This window comes from Salarias fasciatus, chromosome 22 (genome assembly GCF_902148845.1).
Source record: "Salarias fasciatus chromosome 22, fSalaFa1.1, whole genome shotgun sequence".
In the NCBI taxonomy this organism is placed as follows: domain Eukaryota; kingdom Metazoa; phylum Chordata; class Actinopteri; order Blenniiformes; family Blenniidae; genus Salarias; species Salarias fasciatus.
The window spans coordinates 31,226,406-31,249,555 of record NC_043765.1 but is presented as its reverse complement, the minus strand read 5'-3'; the positions used below and the strand labels follow the sequence as shown (position 1 = coordinate 31,249,555).

General features: G+C 47.3%; 6 non-coding genes across 6 annotated transcripts; 1 reads left to right on the top strand and 5 right to left on the bottom strand.

Annotated features, from left to right (window-relative positions):
• Positions 1-2,149: 2,149 nt before the first annotated feature.
• On the bottom strand, positions 2,150-2,223 carry trnai-aau (transfer RNA isoleucine (anticodon AAU)). The gene has a single exon. It is a non-coding gene; the product is annotated as a tRNA-Ile (tRNA).
• Positions 2,224-2,896: 673 nt separating this feature from the next.
• trnae-cuc (transfer RNA glutamic acid (anticodon CUC)) lies at positions 2,897-2,968 on the bottom strand. The gene has a single exon. It is a non-coding gene; the product is annotated as a tRNA-Glu (tRNA).
• Positions 2,969-6,376: 3,408 nt separating this feature from the next.
• On the top strand, positions 6,377-6,450 carry trnai-aau (transfer RNA isoleucine (anticodon AAU)). Its single transcript has one exon. It is a non-coding gene; the product is annotated as a tRNA-Ile (tRNA).
• A 5,190-nt stretch (positions 6,451-11,640) lies between these two features.
• Positions 11,641-11,713, bottom strand: trnar-ucg (transfer RNA arginine (anticodon UCG)). Its single transcript has one exon. It is a non-coding gene; the product is annotated as a tRNA-Arg (tRNA).
• Positions 11,714-13,686: 1,973 nt separating this feature from the next.
• trnai-aau (transfer RNA isoleucine (anticodon AAU)) lies at positions 13,687-13,760 on the bottom strand. The gene has a single exon. It is a non-coding gene; the product is annotated as a tRNA-Ile (tRNA).
• Positions 13,761-13,998: 238 nt separating this feature from the next.
• Positions 13,999-14,070, bottom strand: trnae-cuc (transfer RNA glutamic acid (anticodon CUC)). The gene has a single exon. It is a non-coding gene; the product is annotated as a tRNA-Glu (tRNA).
• Between the last annotated feature and the right edge of the window lie 9,080 nt (positions 14,071-23,150).

Sequence of the window (23,150 nt, the reverse complement as noted above, 5' to 3'; positions counted from 1 at the left end):
CTGGTCTCCGTGTTAACTTGTGACCAACAGATGTTGAAAAACCTACTAGCGAACGTGGATTATCTACGATTACAGTAAATTTATCAGTTTAATCCCCGAGTTTAATCCGCTCTGCTGTCAAAGGCCACATATATGAGACATGGAGCGGATTATCGATCGGTGTAGTTTACCTCGTACAATCGGATCCCAATCACAACCCTCTCCGAGTGAAACAGATCCACTCGGGCGTTTACATGAACCTTTTACAATCGGCTTCACCTTACAATCCCATTATACGGGCTACTGAAGGAGTCCGAGTCAGACTCAGGGCTCACTTCAGATATGTTCATGGACCTGATCACTGCAATCGGCTCTTTCTGGATGTTCCTGGACTGGAGAAGTACTTGGGACCGATGGATCCGGCCGGTGCTCTATAACGCTAGCAGCTCTGTCAGCTGCTCGGAGGACCCTGATCAGCTGGTGTGTTCGGACCGGGAGACACGGCGTGGACCGTCAGAACCTCCGCACACTGAAGCGTGGTGTACCATCAGACACTTTTAATCTTCAGTGACTTTGTTGAACGTGAGATCAGTCTCCAACAAAACTGTTTAGCTGCAGCTGTCTGAGGTAAAAGCTCCTCCAGCTGTTCTGTGTACAACTTGTATTTTGAAGCTGAAATAAATCCGATGCACTGATCTTCTCGTCTTCCCTCCACAAACTATAGAATTAATAAATCATACGGCTAACAACTTCAACCTCAGCTCCACAACCAGAAATAAATAATAAGTGTTGATATGCAATGCAACAAAACAACACTGAAAGTGAAGAAATGCACATGTTGTCAGTCCAACATTTCCACACCACCATCCTGCACTTTGAACTTATGATGGTGAGGAGCGCTTGCACCTCCAGGTAGCAGGAGGTCAGTTGGCTCTGCAGGGTCATGGGTTGAACCCCCTTACCCCCGATGCACACCGGATGCAGTCCGGCTCCGGAACGGCTGCGGTCTGGACACCGCAGCTAATCCGTAGTCATTAAAATCAATGCTGTGGTGCACACCGGCCGCGGTCCGGCTCCGGTCCGGCTCCGGAGCCTCTGCGGAGCTCCAGTCTCTTTCCGCAAGGATCTTATTTTTCCAGATGCCGGAGCCCTACCGCGTCAATCCAGAGAGAAGTAAGTCGGGTGCCGGAAGGAAACGCAATACGTGTTCCAAAATAAGTGACTTCAAAATAAAATCTGTGTGAATCACAGTGCTGCGGAATACCGGACTGCATCCAGTGTGCATGAGGGGTTACTGACCACACAAGTTTATTGGTAGTGCCGCGGCTGAGACAATCCCACAGCTGCTCCTAACAACAGAGGGACTTCAACCCTCAATCTTCTGATCCGAAGTCAGACGCCTTGTCCATTTGGCCATGTGGTCCCATTTGAAGCCCTTGTGTTCAGTGGTTCTGCTGCTGGTCTAAAGTATCTCCAGGTTCCTCTCAGTGAACAAGAGGTTCCACCAGTTGAATGCCTTCCTGGACAGTTCTGTAAAGAAGATATTTAGCTGTGTCAAAGATGGAGAAGAGAGCGATGAACTCTGGCAGGATGGAAACGAGAACTCCTGATAAACCTTCAGCAACATCCGAAATGGAAAAAAACAAGAAATTCGCAAGTGAATGACACTGTGGTCCTACAAGATGACAGAGCACCAAGAGATGAGTGGAAGCTCAGCAGAGTTGTAGAAGTTGAAGCTTGTGCTGATGGAAAGGAGCCAAAGTTAAGCTACTTGTCAGTGAGTCAACATTTGAGAGAACGACTCAGCAAAGCAGCACAGCTTGAAAGACCTGCTGACACAGTGGTCACCTTATTAGAGGCTGAATGACTTCCACACAAAGGTTCACCGAGGGGAAGACATGTTTGATGGTCTTTCCATGGTTCATCAGGGTTTCAGGTTGTTGAGTGACTTGCTGGGAGCGTCAGTGCTGCTGCAGGTATGAGTTTTGAAGCATAATGAACTTGACTGTTGTTTAATGTTGGGACAGGAAGGAGAAAGCTCCAACAGTTATGAAGGTAGTTCATGTTAGTTTGAAAGCTTTTGCTGTTCTGACTCAGTGAGAAGAGATTATTTGAGATTCAAGTCTCACCAGAGTCTCCTGCAGCCACAAGAACTTATCATTCTACTCTGTGGCCAGTATGGGGGTTGATCCCATGACCTTGGCGTTATTAGCACCACGCTCTGACCAGCTGAGCTAACCGGCCTTCTGGAGTCGGTTCTGGAAGGTGCGTTCTTCTAAAATGTGTGTTGATTCTGACTGGAAAATAAGACTTGAGCAATCATCTGTCAAACAAATTCGAAACACTTCATTTTTGCATCCCAATCATCTGCATGGTGGATTGACCAGGAACCCATCTGGAGCTGGAGGGTTCTGCAGGATCTTAAGCCCGCCACACACTACAGGATTTTTCCTCTCGGGAGGAGAAGATCGGGGCAAAATTCAGCCTGGTCATCCTGTAGTGTGTGGAGGCCTTTCGCTGTTCTCGCACTGTGATCTTCTGGACAGAGATCTGACATGTTGTTCCTGGTCTTTCCTGGAGTCATGCCTCCAGCTTGGGGGTTCCTGCCCCTCCCCCCATCACTGCTGGACCACTGCTGCCTTCACAGCCCACATTTTCTCTTTCAGTTCTTGGTGTTTCTCCAGCAGTTCCTGTTCTTCCTTTCTGATGTTCTGTCACTGGATCCTCTGCTCCGACTCTTCAGGTCCGTTCCTGCTGGTGGAACCTGGTCCTGTCTCTGTCTGATCAGTTTACCATTCACAAGCAATTGAGCTGCAGACTGAACATGGATGTCACGGAGAAGGAGCGCAGTAGAACTGTTCTGCTTTGGATCCTGCTGTTCTGCACACAAACTGAAGACCAATCCTGAAAGAGACTCTTCCCTGACCGGGAATCGAACCCGGGCCATGGCGGTGAGAGCACCAAATCCTAACCACTAGACCACCAGGGACTTGGTGTGTCATGGCTGTGAGATTGTGAGCTGGAGGTTTGACGTCAAGCCTCCATCCATCATTTTCCACAACATCAGAATCGGATCCAGGATTTTTCACGAAGCGGCCAAGATCTTTTTAATGAAGAGACCAAAAGCTACAACATGCTCCTGCTGACACCAACTGAAGTGTTGATTTAACTCTGAATGATCATTTTGACATTTTCTGAAGCTCCAGTCAGAACAGTAGAAACATGAAGCCCACAGAGAAAACGTGTGTGTCGTCCTGCTCTGACTGGATTATCTCCTCTGAAGCTGTAATGTGCAGTTTACCTGCTCTGTTTGCAGCCTTGGAAAGGATTAAAGAACATAACCACACTTCAGCAAAGACAGCCTCTGAAGCGGACGGACTCCTTCACAAGATGAGCACATTTGAATTCACATTCATGCTGTGCTTTTGGAACTCGACACTGGGGAAGACAGAAACTCCAAATAGAACCTCCAGACATGAACACAGCTGTGCAGCTGTGTGGGACAGCTCAGGGAAATGTGCACAGATGTGGTAAAGCTGAAGGCTCTGAGACGGTCCAGCTGCTGGAACGGCCCCCATCCCGCCGCGGGACCCTGTCTGTCCTGATGACCACGGCGTCCGCGAATCATCCAGCCCGTTGCTCCCGCCCGCTCGGACACCTGCTGTCTTCATCCGCCGGTGGAGTGCTACCTTCGACTCTCTTCGCCGCCGCTTCCGGACGTCCCGAGCATCCAGCATTGCCCATGGGACTTCGCCGTGTTATCAGGATTATCCTGGACTTCCGTGTTGACATGGACGGAGAAACAGCCGGCTTACAGCCCCCGGTGGAGTCGGACACCACGTGATCGCGGGAGGTGGCTGCGGCCAATCCCATTGGACACAGCTGACAGGAGCAGTGACGTCATCAGCAGGTCGTCCTATTGGTCTCCTGAATGCTCGCTCTATCGCAAACAAATCCTTCTCTCTGAACGAACTGTTCACCAGTGAAAACCTGGACCTCCTGGTCCTCACTGAGACCTGGCAGAGAGACGGGGAGTTCCTCCACCTGGAAGAGCTGTGTCCTGCTGGACGCTCAGTCCTCGGCTGGCCCCGCCCCCGTCGCCGTGTGGGGTCTTGCTGCTGTGTACCGTGACAGGTACACCTGCAGAAGGATGAATTCTGACCACTACACCTCCGTTGAGTCCTAAATGATCAAAGTGGGCTCCTGTGACATATTTCACTGTGTCCTGGTCTACCGCCCTCCTGCCCTGCTGGTGTCTCCTAAATGACGTCAATGACTTCCTGTCATCCACTTTAAAACTAGATAAAGCTTTGGTTCTTGGAGATTTCAGCCTGCATGTTGATGGTGGTTCATGTAACTCAGCAGCTGACCTCTGACCTCTGACTGAATCCTTTAATTTCCAGCAGTAGGGGTCAGGCCCCGCCCACAGCAAAGGTCAGACTCTGGACCTGGTGTTCTCACTCGGCCTCCATGTTAGAAGTGTGTGTGTGGAGGATGTCCATCTGAGTGACCACAGCTGTGTGTTTTTTGAACTGATTATTCCACCTGAACCTCAGCCTGCCTCTACAGAGGTAGGAAGGAGGATCATCACTGAACCACAGCTGAGAGATTCTGGGCCTTGTTTGACTCTCGTGATCTGGCCCACTGGTCTGATGCTGATGCTTTATGTGCTGCTTTAACTCACTCTGTGGCTCCATTATAGACCGAGTGGCTCCACAAAAATCTAGCAATGTCTCCAGAAAGCAGCCGTCTCCCTGGTTAAAGGACAACAAGACTATGTCTGCTCAAATAAAGTCCCAACATCTCCATGATACGCTGCTCAAGGAGCGCCGGCCCGCCGAGCTGCACGTCTTGGTGTAGGACCGGGGCTCTGCTCCGCATGCCGATGTTTCGAATTAACTGGTGCCCGTGTTAACTTGTGACCAACACATGACTGAAACTTTTAATGGTTCTGGCGAACGTCGGTTATCGGCAGTTACAGTGAATGTATACGTTCAAAGTCTTTTGTGAGTCTTATGGTGCGTTCACACCGGACGCGTCGCGGGCATCGTGGGCAGCGCTTTTCTATGCAAAGTCTATGGTGGACGAGCGTCGTGGAGCGGCGGGCGGCGGGGCAGCACATCAGGAGCGTATTATGGGCGCTGATACTATGGGTGCATGTAAACGTGCCGACTGACACTCCCAGCAAGTCACTCAACAACCTGAAACACTGATGAACCATGGAAAGACCATCAAACATGTCTTCCCCTCAGTAAACCTTTGTGTGGAACTCATTCAGCCTCTAATAAGGTGACCACTGTGTCAGCAGGTCTTTCAAGGTGTGCTGCTTTACTGAGTCGTTTTCTCAATCTCTCAACTGGGTTCCCCCAAGAATGGTAAGGGAGGGGCTCTGGTCCCGCATATGCAGCTTTTGGTCTCTTCATTAAAAAGATCTTGGCCGCTCCGTTAAAAATCCTGGATCCGATTCTGATGTTGTGAAAAATGACGGATGGCGGCGTGACGTCAAACCTTCAGCTCACAATCTCACAGCCATGATTCTCTACATGGAGACACCAAGTCCCTGGTGGTCTAGTGGTTAGGATTTGGCGCGCTCACTGCCACGGCCTTGGTTCGATTATCGGTCAGGGAAGAGTCTCTTTCATCTTTGCCTTGTGTGGAGAACATCAGGATCCAGAACAGTTCTGTGCTCAAATCAAAGAGGAAGTGGTTTTGGGGGGCGGGGTTAATCCACCATGCAGATGATTTGGATGGAATCTCTAATGCTGCGTTCACACCGAACGCGATTTTGCGTCAAAAATCGCGTAAACGCGAAAAGCTGAACGCGTGTCAATTCTGAGGTCCGACGCTGAACAACGCGGGGCCAAAAGCCGCGTTCACACCGAACGCGTCAAACGCGTCGCGTCTGGTGGGAAGGCGGGGCTTCGGGCCGTGTTTCCTGTGTTAGCTTAGCCTCATGGCTAACCCTGTTGAGCGGGTGGCTTGGCTTTATTTGCTTAATAAAGCCAGACAACGACGCCGTCGGCGGACAGGACGCCGTGCCTGGGTGCATGATATGATCCACAGACGGTCAGAGTTTGGCGAGTTTCACTATTTGCTCCAGGAGCTGCACCAGGACGAGTGTCGCTTTCTCCGGTCCCCGCTCCCTGACCTACGTCACCATGGAGACGCTCTCTGATTGGTTTGCCGCAAAATCGCGACGCGTCAAAGTTCAGATTTCCCAACTTCAGCGTCGGACGCAAAATCGCGACGCGTCGCAAAATTGTGCCGCGTCGCGTTCGGTGTGAACGCAGCTTGAGATGTTTCCGCTGAGTTTGACAGATGACTTTTCAAGTCTCATTTTCCAGTCAGAATCAACACACATTTTTGAAGAATGCAGCTTCCAAAACTGACTGAAGTAGGCCAGTTAGCTCAGCTGGTCAGAGCGTGGTGCTAATAACGCCAAGGTCATGGGTTCAACCCCCATACTGGCCATCAGCTGGAATTCTGACTCCAAGTGTGGAACCCGACTTCTCCCACACGTTTTAAGGGACATCTTTTTCAGGAAATTGAGTCTTTTGAGAGTCCATATTTACTTCACACGGGGTCAAGAACCAGTGATAGGACCGTGGACTTAGTTTGCACCAGGAGCAGAACCACTGAGAGACTTAGTTTGGACCTGAACGGACCTGAGCCTGAGCTGGAACGTTGTGACTTTGGATCTCATGACGGATCTGAAGATGCAGTTGATGGTCTCAGGCCAGCTGGCAGCTGGAGATCTTCCTGTAGCTCCGTAGGCCTCGAACCTCCACCGTGTCTTCCCAGGGCTGCTGCCCCCCGGGGGAATAGGAAGAATGATGGCGAGTTGTGCCGGGTGCTCTGATCTGGACATGTCAGCCATCGATGGCTCCCAAACACAGTGGAAAGTTCCAAATCATCCACTAATGCTGGTTGGATGCAGCAACAGCTGATCGGGGTCCTCCGAACAGCTGATGCTGTAAGAGCCGCTAGCGTTATAGAGCACTGGCTGGATCCAAAACAGCTGCTGAGAAAGTCTTTGGGGATTTTGTGTTGAGGTTTGGTTTTCCCACACCACTCCACCATGGCCAAGGTAGGGAGTTTGAGAACAAGCTGTTTGCCACGTTTCAAGAGTGCAGTGGAGTAAAAGGGTCCAGGACCACACCGTACCATCCCCAGGGGAACGGTCAGGTGGAGCGATTTAACAGAACACTGCTGGGGATGCTCCGAAACCTCCCAGAGACGGCAAAAGCAGACTGGAAAGCGTCCCTCTCAAAAGTGGTCCACGCCTACAATTGTACACGTAGTGAGGCCACCGGGTATGCACCCTACTTTCTGTTGTTTGGGAGAAACCCCAGACTTCCCATTGACTTGATGTTTGACCTCACAGTGAAAGAGCAAAGCATGTCACACAGAGATTATGCTGAAAGGTGGAAGGCTCGCATGAATGATGCTTACAAACTTGCCTCAGAGACAGCATACAAAGAGAGTAGGCGAGGAAAAATGCTTTATGACAGAAAAGTACATGGTGCAAAACTGGACACAGGATGCAGAGTACTGGTCAGAAATTTCAATGAGACAGGAGGACCAGGAAAACTAAGGTCATTCTGGGAGGACCAAGTATTTGTGGTGACACAAAAAAATACAAGGACAGCCCGGTCTATGAAATTAAGCCGGAAAATGGAAAAGGACGAGTCCTGGTGGTCCACCGGAATCTTCTGCCCAATCAATCAATCAATCAATCTTTTTTATTACAAAATTACATATTTACAAATTGCAAAATGACAATGTCACATAGACACATACAGCAATTTGAGAAACAATCATTTTTTAACTCGGGACACCCTTGGAAGCAGACTAGTGCTTATTGGCGGGGCCCTATAACATTAAGATCGGAGAATTTTGCATTAAACACAGAAAATCACATACAACCTACAGTTACCTAAGCTATTACCTACCCTACACTAATCCTACCTGCACATGGCAACAATACAACACACATCAATATATTATTGCATACAGAATACTCATGGGTTTCAGAGGACATAAATAAGCCGTCAGCTCATCGGGGTTCCATTATATTTTTGAAGGAGATTAAGTTTAAGTTTCTTTTTGAAAATGGGCAAAGACCTAGACATTTTAAGGTCTTCACTCAGCTCATTCCAAATCTGTGGACCCTTACATGTTACACTAAAACTACTGCATTTCAACTTCCTGTTTTTACCCTTTAACAGTGATTTACCCCTTGTGTTATAGTCATGAGAGGGGGTAGAAACAGGAATTAAATGACAGAGTCTAACATTGAGTCTATACATGACATTATACATGGTACAGTCATTGTGAAATAAGTTGCACTCAGTGAGTTTCAGAAGCCGATGTTTATAGAAGAGAGGGTCCGATGGACAGTTATACTTAGCCCAAGAAATGGCTCTTATAGCCTTCTTTTGTAGAACTTGCAATTTTAGGAGGTGACTTGGGTAAGTATTACACCATGTGATGTTACAGTAATTTAGATGGGGCTCAAATATGGACCTATATAAAGTCAGAAGGGCCTCAAGGGGAAGGAAATGTCTCACCTTGAAAAGAAGACCAACATGCTCAGATAGTTTCATTGTTAGGTAATCAAGGTGTTTGCTGAAGTTTAAATGTTCATCAATTTGGATGCCAACAAAATTAATAAATGCAAAATGTTTAGAGGCTGCCGTGAAACTTCTTACCAGCGAAACAGAAAACACACATACAGAAGCAAGGAAGAACAAACAAATAAACAAAAGAAGACATGAACAACTTGAGCAAGAACAAAGTTCAGAAGAGGAGGATGACTGGGAGAGTAATGGAGTGGTCAGCAGATCACCAGGAACAAGGTGTCCAGCATCAGTGGCCAAGGGAACCTGATCCTGACCCAGAAAATGGTACGGCAGGAGGTGATCAAGAGCGTGAAGGGGATCAACATGACACAGATGCTGAGACCCAAGGAAATTACAGCTCTCAACCAGCCATTCTGTATCACTCTTCTGAAAATGAGAACAGTGATCAAGAAGATGCTGAATCATCGCCTGTTGAAGAAAGAAAGTATCCTTTCAGAGTAAGAAAACCAAAGTTGAGGTTTACTTATCATCAGTTAGGACAGCCTACTGTAGCATCTGACTAAAACATTTCATAGAGGTGTAACTCGAAGATGAAAGTAACATTGTAAAGAGTTCAGAATTTTCATTATTGTTAGTTGATATACTAGTTGATAAGCTCATTGAATGTTGTGATATGCTGATTTGGTTTGGAAATGCAGAATAAGATCTTGGAATCCAGCTTGGACTACACTACCATATGCTAAAGAGAGGTCAGAACTGTGTTAAGATGCCTTACTCAGAGAGGATGCAGATACCCATGCTAAAGATGGAAGTGGCAGTGGATTGTCATCGTGCACAATGACACCACCTGCAAGCATTTGACACCAATGTGAGAGACCTGTCATATGAACTTGTGGCAACAGCCATGCATTCTGATGGACATTGTTGAACTCTGACTCCTACTCAGTTGTAACCTGCGTGAATGCAATTGATAATTTGCTGCATAAGGTCGGATAGTGTCATGTCGGGACGCCATGTAATTTTTGAGGGGAGAGTGTAAGGGGAACATACGATACCCTCCATATGATTATTATTTTACTTTTAGTTGTTTCCATTGTAATTTGTTTCATTCCCTAAAACTGTATTCCCATCCCCATCAAATAACAGACACATAGGCTTGTACCCCTACTTCACCACCAGAGGGAGTATCCCCAAAAGTGAGCAGGGCTCTGGGCCAATATTGTGGAACGCACCCAGACAGAGGTGACAGCCATGTGTCATGTGTTTTTCAGAGACTGTTCACTAAAGCTCATCTTTAAAAAACCCACACGAGTCTGGTTATTCCTTCAAGTGTGCATCATGTAGAAGTTGTATTATTGTTACCGTTATGGTTGAATGAAATGCCTCCCAATTTAATAATTCCTCAAATTCATTAACCTGATGGAGTTTCACATACGTAGGTCATCTTCTTCTCCCTCAAGGATAATGCTGAAGGGTTGTTTACCTAATTACCCAGTGACCAACTGTGCCCCACCCTCCGGACAGGAGTTCAAAGCTCAGGTTTTCTTTTTACTTTTAGCCCTGCAACTGATAAACAGCTTCAAACCTTTGCCAAGTCACATTTTTTTGTATCACTGAAAAAAGACAATTATGCTGGAAAATGTGGTTGTAATCAGCCCATCAGTCTCAACATCCATCTGCATACAGCTCTGTTTAACACACTTCCGAGAAAGACTCCGAGTTGTGCCGGGTGCTCTGATGTGGACATGTCAGCCATCGATGGCTCCCAAACTCAGTGGAAACTTCCACATCATCCAGAAATGCCATGCTATGTCTGCTATCTGTGCTGGCAGCCAGCTGGTTGGAGGCAGCAACAGCTGATCAGGGTCCTCCAAACAGCTGACAGAGCTGCTGGTGTTATAGAGAACCGGCCGGATCCATCGGTCCTGGGTCCTTCTCCAGTCCAGGAACATCTAGAAGGAGCTGATGACAGTGATCAGGTCCATGAACATATCTGAAGTGAACACTAAGCCTGACTGGGACTCCAACAGTGCTAGGTTTCCGTTCTCTGGTAATTACCGGACTTTGATTGGTAAAATCTGCCGAAGTCCGACATATTTGAACACCACCGGTCAAAATGTCCGGTTAAAAATATTCCCTCCATGCTCAATGGAGCAAAACATTTTTTCTTCAGGCAGAACTAAACTTGTTTTATTACTCTGACAAAGCGCGCAGTGCAACAACAATACAGCAGGAGACACGTGGAAACAGCCGAAGCTTAAAGACTTTTTTACTAAACAGAATAGCTCAGAGGAGAAAGGGTTCGAGCCCTACAGAGGCTGTCCAGGTGGATCCTGACCGTCATTATGGGGGAGCTGTCCGGGACTCCGCTGTTGGACTCCTCATTACTCATTGACGCTCAGTGCAGGTTTTATAATCAGTAGTTGTAAACAGTCCACTCAGCTTGTTAGATAACTTTACTTTGTAGAAAGAACAAATGTTTCTAGGACCAAATTATTTAGGTTTTTAAATCACTTTGCCACGAAGAGCGACAAAGATTACATCCACTGAAGATACTCCCCCACTTAATGACAGGAATAGATTTTTTATGTCCTGATCTTTGGGCATATCCTTGAATAAATCCCCCTACCACTCTATTGAAATGTTGTCCGCACGAAATTTGACAGGCGAGGGCGGGGCCCTTTGAAAAGTGTACCCCCCACCAAGCCTCATGGAAGCTGCAGGGGTATACTTTGCAGCATTTAAGCTCAATTAATTCAGATAATATTTGACGGGGAAACCAAACACTTGTCTGGTAAATTGAAAACCTGCCGGTCACGTTGTCTACTGCATTTTTTTATAGATGAAACCCTGCTTCAGTGTCTCCAACCATCAGGATGGAGTGGAGGACGCCACAGGAATGCAGGGATTTCCTCCAGGACCCAAGAGAAGCTCAATGACAGATCATATTGGAGCTGCTTTCCAAACCCAAGCAGGTTCTAACATTCACAGGTGAGCAGAGACAACACCTTGTGAAAGAACAGATGAATCAGTAAACACACAGCAACAAGATGTTGGCTGAGACAATCCCAGATACTCCTAACCACGAAGGGACTCGAACCCTCAATCTTCTGATCCGAAGTCAGACGCCTTGTCCATTTGGCCACGTGGTCTTGTGTGAAGTGGTTGTGGTCAGTGGTTCTGGTCCAGGATTAAGATAACTCCAGGTTCCTCCCAGTGGTCCTGGTCCTGGTCTAAAGTAAATATCTATCAGGCTCGTTCCTTCTTCTCAAATAGTTTTGTGATCATATTAGTCTGACAGCTTCTGGTAGTTCTGACTCAGTGAGAGGAGATTTCATGGTTTGTGTGAAAATGTCTGAGCAGGTTCAACACTGTGACTGAGACATGATGCTCACCTGCATTCTCCTGCAGCCACACCAAGTTCCAGAAGCCAGCACTCAGTCCTCTTGGAGTTCAGTGGTGTGTTGAAGCTGATGAAGTCCAAGTCAGAGTCATGCTCCAGAAAGCTGTTTCACACCAAACCTTGGAAAAGTCACATGATTTGAACTCCACAGTTTCAACAAAGGTCAAACAAAACAACTAACCTTGAAGAAAGAAGAGAAGCAGAAATGTTTGTCCTTAAACTGGCACAGGAAGACGCTTTCCCACAGGACGTCCAGAGACTGGAAGCTCAGAAAGTGAAGACTCTGGACAAGAACAAGGTTCATCAGTGTTTCAGGTTGTTGAGTGATTTGCTCGGAGTGTCAGTGTTACTGCAGTTATATTGATGTGAATTTTGAAGCATAACCAACTTGACAGTTGTTTCACATTGGGACATGAAAGAGAAAGCTCCAACAGTTATGAAGGTAGTTCATATTAGTTCATATTACTCTGTCAGCTGGTCGGAGGACCCCGATCAGCTGTTGCTGCCTCCAACCAGCTGGTGTGTTCGGACCGGGAGACACGGCGTGGACCATCAGAACCTCCACACACTGACGCGTGGCATACCATCAGACACTTCTGATCTTCAGCTGAATTTGCTGAACATGAGATCAGTCACCAAAAAAAATAATTTTAATTGCAGCTGTTAGAGGTAAAAGCTCCTCCAGCTGTTCTGTGTGCGGTGCTCCATCAACCAACCATCACTTGAAAACAGTGGAACTCACAGAAGAAGTAAGAAATATCACCTCCAGCAAAGATGCTAGAAGTACCTAAATAAATAATGGATTGAGCACATGAGGAACCAAAATGTTGACCCAGTGAGAGCAAAGATGAGCACAGCTTCTCTGTTTGTTACATTTAGCTGAAGAGGAGGACAACGGAAAACGCTGGCGATACAGTGTTAAAACAAGATCAGTGCCAGAGATGGAGGAGGGTTCAAGAAATGAAAGGCAACGATGAAGGGAAGCATCACTGCAGCTATCAGATGACGGTCCCAGGTTCAATGAACTGCCGCATTGCCCCTCATATCCACCTCCAGAAAACACACAGGTGGGCGGAGCTGAGAGGCCCGCTGTGACTTTGTGGTTTTTAGCGTCGGGATCTTCTCACAAAGATCAGCTGCAGGCTGCAGGTTGGGTCGTAGCACCGTGTCAACCATCGTCTCCGAGGTGGGTGGAGCTTCATGGAGGGAGGTGCAGCTGCAGTTTGAGGCCTTCCTGTCTCCAGAGCAGATGGCAGACATACAGTAGCATGGCATTTGTGGAAGATGTGGAACTTTCCACTGTGTTTGGGAGCCATCGATGGCTGACATGTCCAGATCAGAGCACCCGGCACAACTCGCCATCATTCTTCCAACACCTGTGGGGCAGGAGCCCTGGGAAGACACGGTGGAGGGTCGAGGCCTATGGAGCTACAGGAAGATCTCCAGCTGCCAGCTGGCCTGAGACCATCAACTGCATCTTCAGATCCGTCATGAGAACCAAAGTCACAACGTTCCAGCTCAGGCTCAGGTCCATTCAGGTCCAAACTAAGTCTCTCAGTGGTTCTGGTCCTGGTGCAAACTAAGTCCACAGTCCTATCACTGGTTCTTGACCCCGTGTAAAGTAAATATGGACTTTCAAAAGACTCAATTTCCTGACAAAGATGTCCCTCAGAATGTGTGAGGAAAGTTGGGTTCCACACTCGGAGTCAGAATTCCAGCTGATGGCCAGTATGGGGGTTGAACCCATGACCTTGGCGTTATTAGCACCACACTCTGACCAGCTGAGCTAACTGGCCTGCTGCAGTCAGTTCTGGAAGCTACGTTCTTCTCAAATGTGTGTTGATTCTGACTGGAAAACGAGACTTGAAAAGTCATCTGTCAAACTCAGCGGAAACACCTCAGTGATTCCATCCAAATCGTCTGCATGGTGGATTAACCCCGCCCCCCAAAACCACTTCCTCTTTGATTTGAGCACACAAGTGTTCCGTTTTGGATCCTGCTGTTCTCCACACAAGGCAAAGACGAATAAGTTTCTTCTCTGACTGGGAATTGAACCCAGGCCGTGGCAGTGAGAGCACCAAATCCTAACCACTAGACCACCAGGGACTTGTTGTCTCCATGTAGAGAATCATGGTTGTGAGATTGTGAGCTGGTGGTTTGACGTCACGCCGCCATCCATCATTTTCCACAACATCAGAATCATATCCAGGATTTTTAACGGAGCGGCCAAGATCTTTTTAATGAAGAGACCAAAAGCTAGAAATACTATGGCCAGTACAGGGGTTGAGCCCATGACCTCGGCATTATTAGCACCATGCTCTGACCAGCTGAGCATCAGGGAATTGAGGAAACTGACTTTGAGTCGGAGTTGATCAAAGACCTTTACCAGAGTCCCTCCCTTACCATTCTTGGGGGAACCCAGTTGAGAGATTCAGAAAACGACTCAGCAAAGCAGCACAGCTTGAAAGACCTGCTGACACAGTGGTCACCTTATTAGAGGCTGAATGACTTCCACACAAAGGTTTACTGAGGGGAAGACATGTTTGATGGTCTTTTCATGGTTCATCAGTGTTTCAGGTTGTTGAGTGATTTGCTGGGAGTGTCAGTGCTGCTGCAGTTATGAGCTTTGAAGCATTCCACTGTGTATGGGAGCCATCGATAGCTGACATGTCCAGATCAGAGCACCCGGCACAACTCGGAATCTTTCTTGGAAGTGTGTTAAACAGAGTCTGTATGGGGGTTGAACCCATGACCTTCATGTTATTCGCACCACGCACTGACTAGCTGAGCTAACTGGCCCACTTAAGGCGATGTTGAGACTAGGGCAGTTAAAGATAATTGACCGGATATTCAGATCAACCAGTGAGAGATTTGGCTGCATTGGCAGCAGCCTCTTTGATCGATATGAATTATCCATCAGTTCCGAGGTGAATCGTTTGCAGAGCCCTGGATCGGGTATCTTGAGACTTTGCAGGTGTCACAAAAGTGTCAGCATCTGTAAAAAAAAAAAAAAAAAAAAAAAAACACAAGATGAGCTTCTGGTCTTCTCTGTCATCCAGAGAGATTCTGACTGCATAAACTTGTGACTTCGGGCAGTCCGCGAATTTGTGCCTTAGAAATTTGGGTGTTTTCTTCGATAAAGACATGTCTCTCATGCAGCACTACAAGCAGCTGACAAGAAACTGTTTCTTTCAACTAAGAAATGTCTCTAAACTTAGGAAAACGGTATCATGCAACAATCTAGAGCTCATCATCCATGCCTTTGTTTCTTCACGTTGAGACTATTGTGACAGCCTGTTTTCATGTCTGAACAAGGAGGAGCTTTCGAAGCTGCAACTTGTACAAAACCCTGCAGCGAGAATATTGACCTGCACAAACAGGTGGACTCGCATATCCCCCATTTTAAAGGAGCTTCACTGGCTGCCAGTCTCTTACAGGGTCCATTTTAAGATTTTGGTATTAACCTTGCATGGCCAAGCTCCTTCTTACATCTGTGACCTGCTCCAGCTTTACTCCCCTGCCAGGGTTTTAAGGTCTGTGGATCAGAATTTGTTGAAGGTGCCTCATACTCGGTTTATGACCAGAGGAGTCCGATCATACCAGGCCGTTGCTCCCAGGCCCTGGAATGATAGCGCGCTCTCTCTCCGCTCGGTTGTGTCTGTTGACACTTTGAAAACACAACTTAAAACCTTTCTGTTTGCCCAAGCATTTGCTTAGTTTTTCGGGCCTATTATGATCTCCTTTTTAATGTTGACTATTTAGATGGATTTAATTGTTGACTACTGGAGAGACAGTTGGCAGCCTGGAAAGACAGCAACTGGGGTGAGGAGGGTCGGCAGCCCAAACCGCTTCCTCTGTAAGGAGGTAACCCACCACAAAGCTGCAGATCGACTCATGGAAGAATACCCCCAGGGGTGCCCGAGAGGGGGGGAGGATGAGCACCCCAATCTGACGGATCCAAGAATACCGAACAATGGCAACGACCAAACGATTACGACTGCTGTATGCAGGTGCGGGAAAATCTGCAAAAATAGCCATGGCCTCAAGATTCATCAGGCCAGGATGAAGTGTTTGGTGGAGGAGAATATGTCACAGCGCACAGATGCTACATCTGATGAGACGCAGGAGGAGCCGCCAGGAATCACCCCACAGAGCCCAGAGCCTCCATGTGGCAGTACCTGTTCCGGGATACAGTCAGGTCGGTACCAATCCAAGTCGGCCCTGGACAACTCGGCACCGCCTCCGGGATACAGTCAAGTCGGAATCAAACCCAAGTCGGCCTCGCGGGGGGGCTCTCAAGTGGCCGAGTTGGTCGGTGCCGACTTGACTGTAAGCTGCTTACCAACTCGGCCAAAAGCCTCTTTTTTTTTTTAATCACGATGCGGCTGCGGCGCATCGATTTGCACAGTTTTTTGACGATGCACTCGGATGTAGGTTTTTTTCTTGTTTGTTTTTTGCCCAGGCCAGAGCGCAGATTTGCATTTGCACCAACCTAGTTGATGTAAACAACAGTGAAATATAATAAAATATTTGATAAAAATTTAATAAAAATTTTAAAAAATTCAAGGAGTCTGTGCCTTCAGAGCGGGCAGAGTGGTCGTATAATGAAACTTTTCCTAATCACAGCTGAACGTGTTTTTATTCTGGTGTAAACTATCTATCCAATCTGTGGACAAAAATAATGATTTAAGATATTTAGTGATTTAAAGAAGCAGGTTGTGTTTGTCACACTATCCGCTCAAAAGAAAAAAACAAACAAACACAAAACAGAAAAAAAACATACATGAATAAGCTGTCTGATTATCAAATGCGGAGGTCAAATTCTAAGACATTTAACTATGTTTCCCTCCTCCGTACTGCAGAACTTAATTTTTCTGACAGGCTCATCACAGTCCTCACAGTCTGCTGCGTGCACGGAGTTCACGCTGACGGAGATGCCGAAATGAACGAATGACCTGAGGGAATGAGCTCTCCACTTATTCCTAATAGTGGAGATGAACGTCAATATCGGAATGGAGGGAAATAATGATTGACACTAGAACTAAAATGATTAATACTACAACTGCCAGCATTCTTACCCCCCTCCAAAGGCCGCAGTGCTCAGCCAGACCGTCATACATTTTGCTGTGTTTTTGCGCAGGAGCACAACAGGTTGTTTTTCTGTAATCTAATGTATTAGAAATTAAGATAAACAAAATATTAAGCCAAGAGTATCAGAAAACCTTTTAATGCCTCATGTCTGCTTTATTAATGCCTCAAATCAGGTTTTAAAATTTATTTAATTTTTACGGTGCGCATTTCAGCAGAGTCACCTCTTACTCACACTCCGCGCACTCATTTCTCTGATAAACACACACACACACACACACACACACACACACACACGCCAACACACACAAAATAGTTGTATTATTAACTGTCAATAATAATCAAGAACATATTAAAGTGAGTAAAATAAGTCTCCCCGGCTGCGCACCAGGACGGACACCTTCCCACACGGTCCCGTCCTCACCCTGCTCATTTGATTCTGGGACTGCAGGCTCCACAGGACAAAGGTATTTATTCAGAAAATATATTTGTTCAAAAATTAATTTTTGGAAACGAAAAATACATGGTTTGCTGTACTTTGATGGAGAATATAATATTTTACCTGAATCTGTAATTGGCACCTCTGGAGACGCTGCAGTGCTCCTGCTGTCAATACCGTGTTCACTGTTATGTTGAGATTTATTACATTAGTTTATTTATTTTTCACACCATTTATGTTATTATAATTTAGTTGTAAACTGACAGTAGCCTACAGTAATTCTCTATACCTGGAGGTGACGCGTGAGCCCCTTCATGCGCCACTGCAGGTTCTGTACGTGCTACGTGAGGAGAAGTGGCGCAGCCGGCACGAAAAAAAAAAACTATGCAAATCGTGGCGCCGCAGCCGCATCGTGATTTAAAAAATAAAGTGGCTTTTGGCCGAGTTGGTAAACAGCTTACAGTCAAGTCGGCACCGACCAACTCGGCCACTTGAGAGCCCCCCCCACGAGGCCGACTTGGCTTTGATGCCGACTTGACTGTATCCCGGGGGCGGTGCCGAGTTGGCCAGGGCCGACTTGGATTGGTGCCGACCTGACTGTAATCCACCTGTTCCCCCAACTCTGCCCCTGGCGAAGGTTCAAATTAAGTGGCCACCGGCCTGCAAGACGACACTTTGGGAGCAGTTTGACGAGGATGTCGATAAAGTGCTTGAAGCATCTGCAAAGGGAGATGTGGATCGAAGGCTGCAGACAATGACAACCATCATCATTAGTCTGGCCCAGGAGAGGTTTGGTGCAGAGGAGAAGAGGCCAGCTCGGACACCCTACACCATGAACCGAAGGGCTGCCGAGATCCATAAAATATGACAGGAACTGAGGTCCCTCAAGAAGCAGCACGAGGAAGCCAATGAGAATCAGCTACCCCCCTTGGCAGGGCTGCGGGCCATCTTCAGGAAAAGGCTGATGACCCTGCGCAGAGCTGAGCGTCACCGAAGGTGTCGGAAAGAGAGAGCCAGGAAACGTGCTGGATTTATAGCCAACCCCTTTGGCTTCATGAAACAGCTGTTGGGGCAGAAGCGGGATGGGAACCTGGGCTGCTCCAAGGAGGAAATAGACCGGCATCTCCATGGCATCTACAGTGATCCGTGCAGACAGGAAGACCTGGGCCAGTGCGATATCCTGGTAGAATCGCCACCTCCCACCAAGGATTTCGACACCAAGGAGCCACTTCTGAAGGAGGTCCAGGAGGTTGTGAAGAAGGCATGAGCTAGCTCTGCCCCTGGACCAAGTGGTGTCCCGTACAAGGTCTACAAGAACTGTCCATTGCTGCTCAAGTGACTATGGAGGATGCTGAGGGTCGTATGGAGGAGAGGGAAGGTGGCTCAGCAGTGGAGATTTGCTGAAGGTGTCTGGATCCCCAAAGAGAAGGATTCCAAGAAGATCGACCAGTTCAGGGTAATCTCACTGCTGAGTGTGGAAGGAAAGATCTTCTTCAGTATAGTAGCAAGGCGGCTGGTGGACTTTCTCTCCAGTAACAACTACGTAGACACATCGGTGCAGAAGGGAGGGATCTCAGGAGTACCGGGGTGTCTAGAACACACTGGACTGGTGACTCAGCTCATCCGGGAAGCCAGGGAGAACAAGGGATACCTCACTGTGCTGTGGTTAGACCTAGCCAACGCATACGGCTCCATCCCGCACAAGTTGGTCCAGATCACCATGACCAAACACCATGTGCCACACCAGGTTGTCGATCTGATCCTGGATTATTATGACCAGTTCAGGATGAGAGTCACTGCGGGAGAAGTGACATCAGAGTGGGACAGGTTGGAGGTGGGGATAATCACAGGCTGTACAATCTCTGTGACCCTGTTCACGCTGGCAATGAATATGATGAAGTCTGCGGAGCCAGAGTGTCGGGGCCCACGGACCCAATCAGGGACGCGCCAGCCCCCAATAAGGGCATTCATGGATGACCTGACAGTCACCACAGAGTCTGTGCCAGGATGCAGGTGGATCCTCCAAGGGCTGAGAGACTCGTCCGCTGGGCCCGGATGGGATTCAAACCAGCCAAGTCCAGATCTCTCGTCGTGAAGAAGGGCAAGGTCACGGACAGGTTCCGTTTCAACATCGAAGGGTCAGTGATACCATCAGTCTCAGAGAAGCCAGTGAAGAGCCTGGGCAAAGTCTTTGACAGCAGCCTCAAAGACTCCTCCTCTGTCCAGGCAACCTGCCAGGAACTGGGCAGCTGGCTTCGAGCAGTGGATAGATCTGGCCTCCCAGGCAAGTTCAAAGCATGGATATACCAGCATGGTATATTGCCAAGGATACTCTGGCTGCTACTTGTGTACAAGGTCCCCATCTCCACTGTGTAAAACCTGGAGAGGAAAGTCAGCACCTGTCTCAGGAAATGGTTGGGGCTGCCCAGAAGCCTCAGCAGCATCGCCCTTTATGGAAACACCACGAAGCTCCGGTTGCCCCTGAAGTCTTTGGAGGGGAGTTCAGGGTGACACAGACACGAGAGGTGCTGATGTACAGAAACTCAAAGGACCCGAAGGTGGCCCAGGCAGGGGTGGTGGTAAAGACTGGAAGGAAGTGGAGTGCCCAGGCAGCTGTGTTGGACGCTGAATCACGACTGCACCACTGGACTGGCCCAGGGCAGAGCAGGCCTGGGGATGTTCCCAACACCATCCCATCGCAAGGAGTGTAAAGGGAAGGAGGAGCGTAGGCGAATACAGGAGGAGGTCAGGGTTGCCGTGGAGGAAGGAAAGACAAGCAGAGTGGCTGGTCTGAGGCAGCAGGGGGCCTGGACCAGATGGGACCATGCTATGGACCGTAAAGTCACCTGGACGGATCTCTGGCAGAGTGAACCACACCGCATCAGCTTCCTGGTCCGGGCAGTTTATGACATCCTACCCAGCCCAGCGAACCTCCTCACCTGGGGTAAAGTGGAGACCTCGAACTGCCAACCGTGTTCGGGAAGAGGGACTCTGGAACACATTCTGAGCTACTGCCCAAAAGCGCTCGGCCAGGGCCGTTACACCTGGCGTCACAACCAAGTGCTGAAGCCGACTGAAGAAGCCATCAGCAAACGGATCAGCAGCTATGGCCGAGGACACAATTACACCTGTGCAATCACCTTTGTCAGAGCAGGAGAGCAGCCAAAGGCAGGCTGTCACAAACCACCAGCCGGGATCCTGGCAACAGCCCAGGACTGGCAGCTCTCTGCAGACCTGGAGAAGCAGTTACAGTTTCCCCAGCATATTGCCCGCTCCGCCCTGAGGCCAGATAGAATGGTAAGTTCTGGAAGTGTGTGTCCAGGGCCGTTTCTTCCTATAGGCCAACTAGGCGGATGCCTAGGGCCCCCAAGCCACCAGGGGGCCCCAAAGCTGCATGTTCAACTTCTTCTGAGGATAATTAAAATGTCCTGTTTTTATCTGTAGCTAGCTCTTGTGTTTATTACACCTCTTACATACTTAAAAATAAATGTTGGCTATAAATAAAGTAAACTGCAATGATAAGCTGTGGCTGGTGCTTTGTGGCATTATTAGTCTGTTGGACCGCTGTCACACAGCAAGTGACGTCACGTAGCGGCCGCCGACAGGCATGATGGGAATGATTGACAGCTCCCCGTCATTAACAAAACAAACCATAATGGCATCAAAAAGAAATTATCCCAGCGGCAGAGAAAAACAGAAGAAAAAGAAGACTGAGGAAGAAAAACGTTCAAAGGATCAAGGTAAGTCATTTGTTGGTGATGTGGGCTGGAGAGGTGGAGGTGAAACCAAGTTTTTCTTTTTTTTGCAAGTTTGTTTATTTGTCCCACTTGCCAGCTAGCTAGCGTAGGATAAATGTTAGCCTGCTGTCGGTTGTTATCTGTTCGTCACAAACTCAGCTTTAAGGTTCGTCTCATGAACGTTGGCCTGTCTTGCCGGGAATGATTGGCTGACTCCAGACCAGTAGACCCGTTTATTCAGATTATAAGGAGGGAGGCATGTTGTTGTAGTGGTCTGCTCTGTCAGTGTTCAGTGGAAGTTGTCTCACATATTTTACACTTTATTTTATAATTAGTCAGAATTAATTTACTAAGTTTAGTGTGTGCTGTATAGGGCTCTAATTAAAACTGTGCTACTGTTTTGTTTTTAATTTAAAGAACTTTTTCAAAGGTTTGTTTTTTAATCGATCAGTCAATCAACATTTATTTAATAGACCCCTTTACAACACATACAGTGACCAAAGTGCGCTCCAAGAAAATTAAAGTATATGAATAAAAGTAACTACTTAATGTAAAACCAATAAGACAAATAATAAAACAATATTAAACCAAAAAAAAAAACAAAAAAACAAATACAAGTAATGTGTTTGATGAATGTGTCTTAAGTGATTTATAAATATTAGGCATGGTGTTTTATTCTTATTTTAGACTGTTGTGGCAGTGGTTCATTTGTCTTAGTTTTATTACTTTAGTACAATTTGCAAACTAATGCAGAAAACTCTTAAAAGTGCCAGCTTTGTAACTGGATGCAAACTTTAAAGGGACACTGTACATCACAATGTTTAATTTAAAAACAGATTAATTTTAATTTTCTGCATTGCTGCAACAACGCTGTAATAATAAAATAGAATATGTACTCAGGATGTATTTTTGCTTGATAACCTAATGAGCTTTGTCTTTGCAGGAGCAATTCTAAAATATTTTGGAGCTCCAGACATCGAGCCTGAGGGATGGTCTGAACATCCTGACCAGGAAGCCCCGGGGCCATCAGGGATCTGAGGACCTCCTTCTGTCCAGGAAGCTCCAGAACAATCACTGACCTCAGAACCTCTTTCTGCCCAGGAAGCATCAGCTGCTCATTTAGATGGCCAGCTGCCTGTTTTTGCTCAACCCGTAGATCCAGCTGACTGGCCATCAGTTTTCTCTGATTCATTCAGAAGTGATATAGGCAGAGGCCCATTTCAGATCAGTTCTGTTTTTACGTTCCCCAGAAAAGAAGATGGCAGAAAGCTCGGAAGCAGACATTTTTAACGCAATACACCGTGACTGTTACTGTGAATAGTGTGTTATTAGCTGTTGTGCTGAGTGTGAGACTGTAGTGTTACGAATTATTTTAAGCGGTGGTTTGTTTTGATTGTTGCACTTTAAAATACATGTTGATTTGTTATGTTTTCTGATTTAAAGTAAACTCTTTTTTTTTTATAAATTCTCAATCTGTTTTATTTATTGACATATAGAGGATAGGTTTTCCTCGTGTTATAGTTTTATCGGCTTAACTTGCCTGAGTGGCTCAACTCTTAAGACGTTTGATTTTAACTGTAGCCTAGGTTAAGTAGACCATCTAAAGGGTTAGGAATCTCTTCATTAGTCTGACAAGATATGGGCCCCCAGACAACATCTTGCCTCGGGCCCCCATGAAGCTAGAAACAGCCCTGTGTGTGTCCCTCTGCCTTCTTCCTCTCAGCCTGTTTTCTGACTCAGTGCTAATAGGAAAGCTCTTCTCTCAGGTTCGGTGGAGTTTCAATCATCATTCCTCTCATTCTTCTTTATGAGACGCACTCCGCCGCCGCCGCTTCCTCACCACTTCAGAAGATATCCTGAGTCTGAATCCTCAGAGACTCACTCAAGCTCCACTCTGATATCACATCCTGATGATCCCAAAC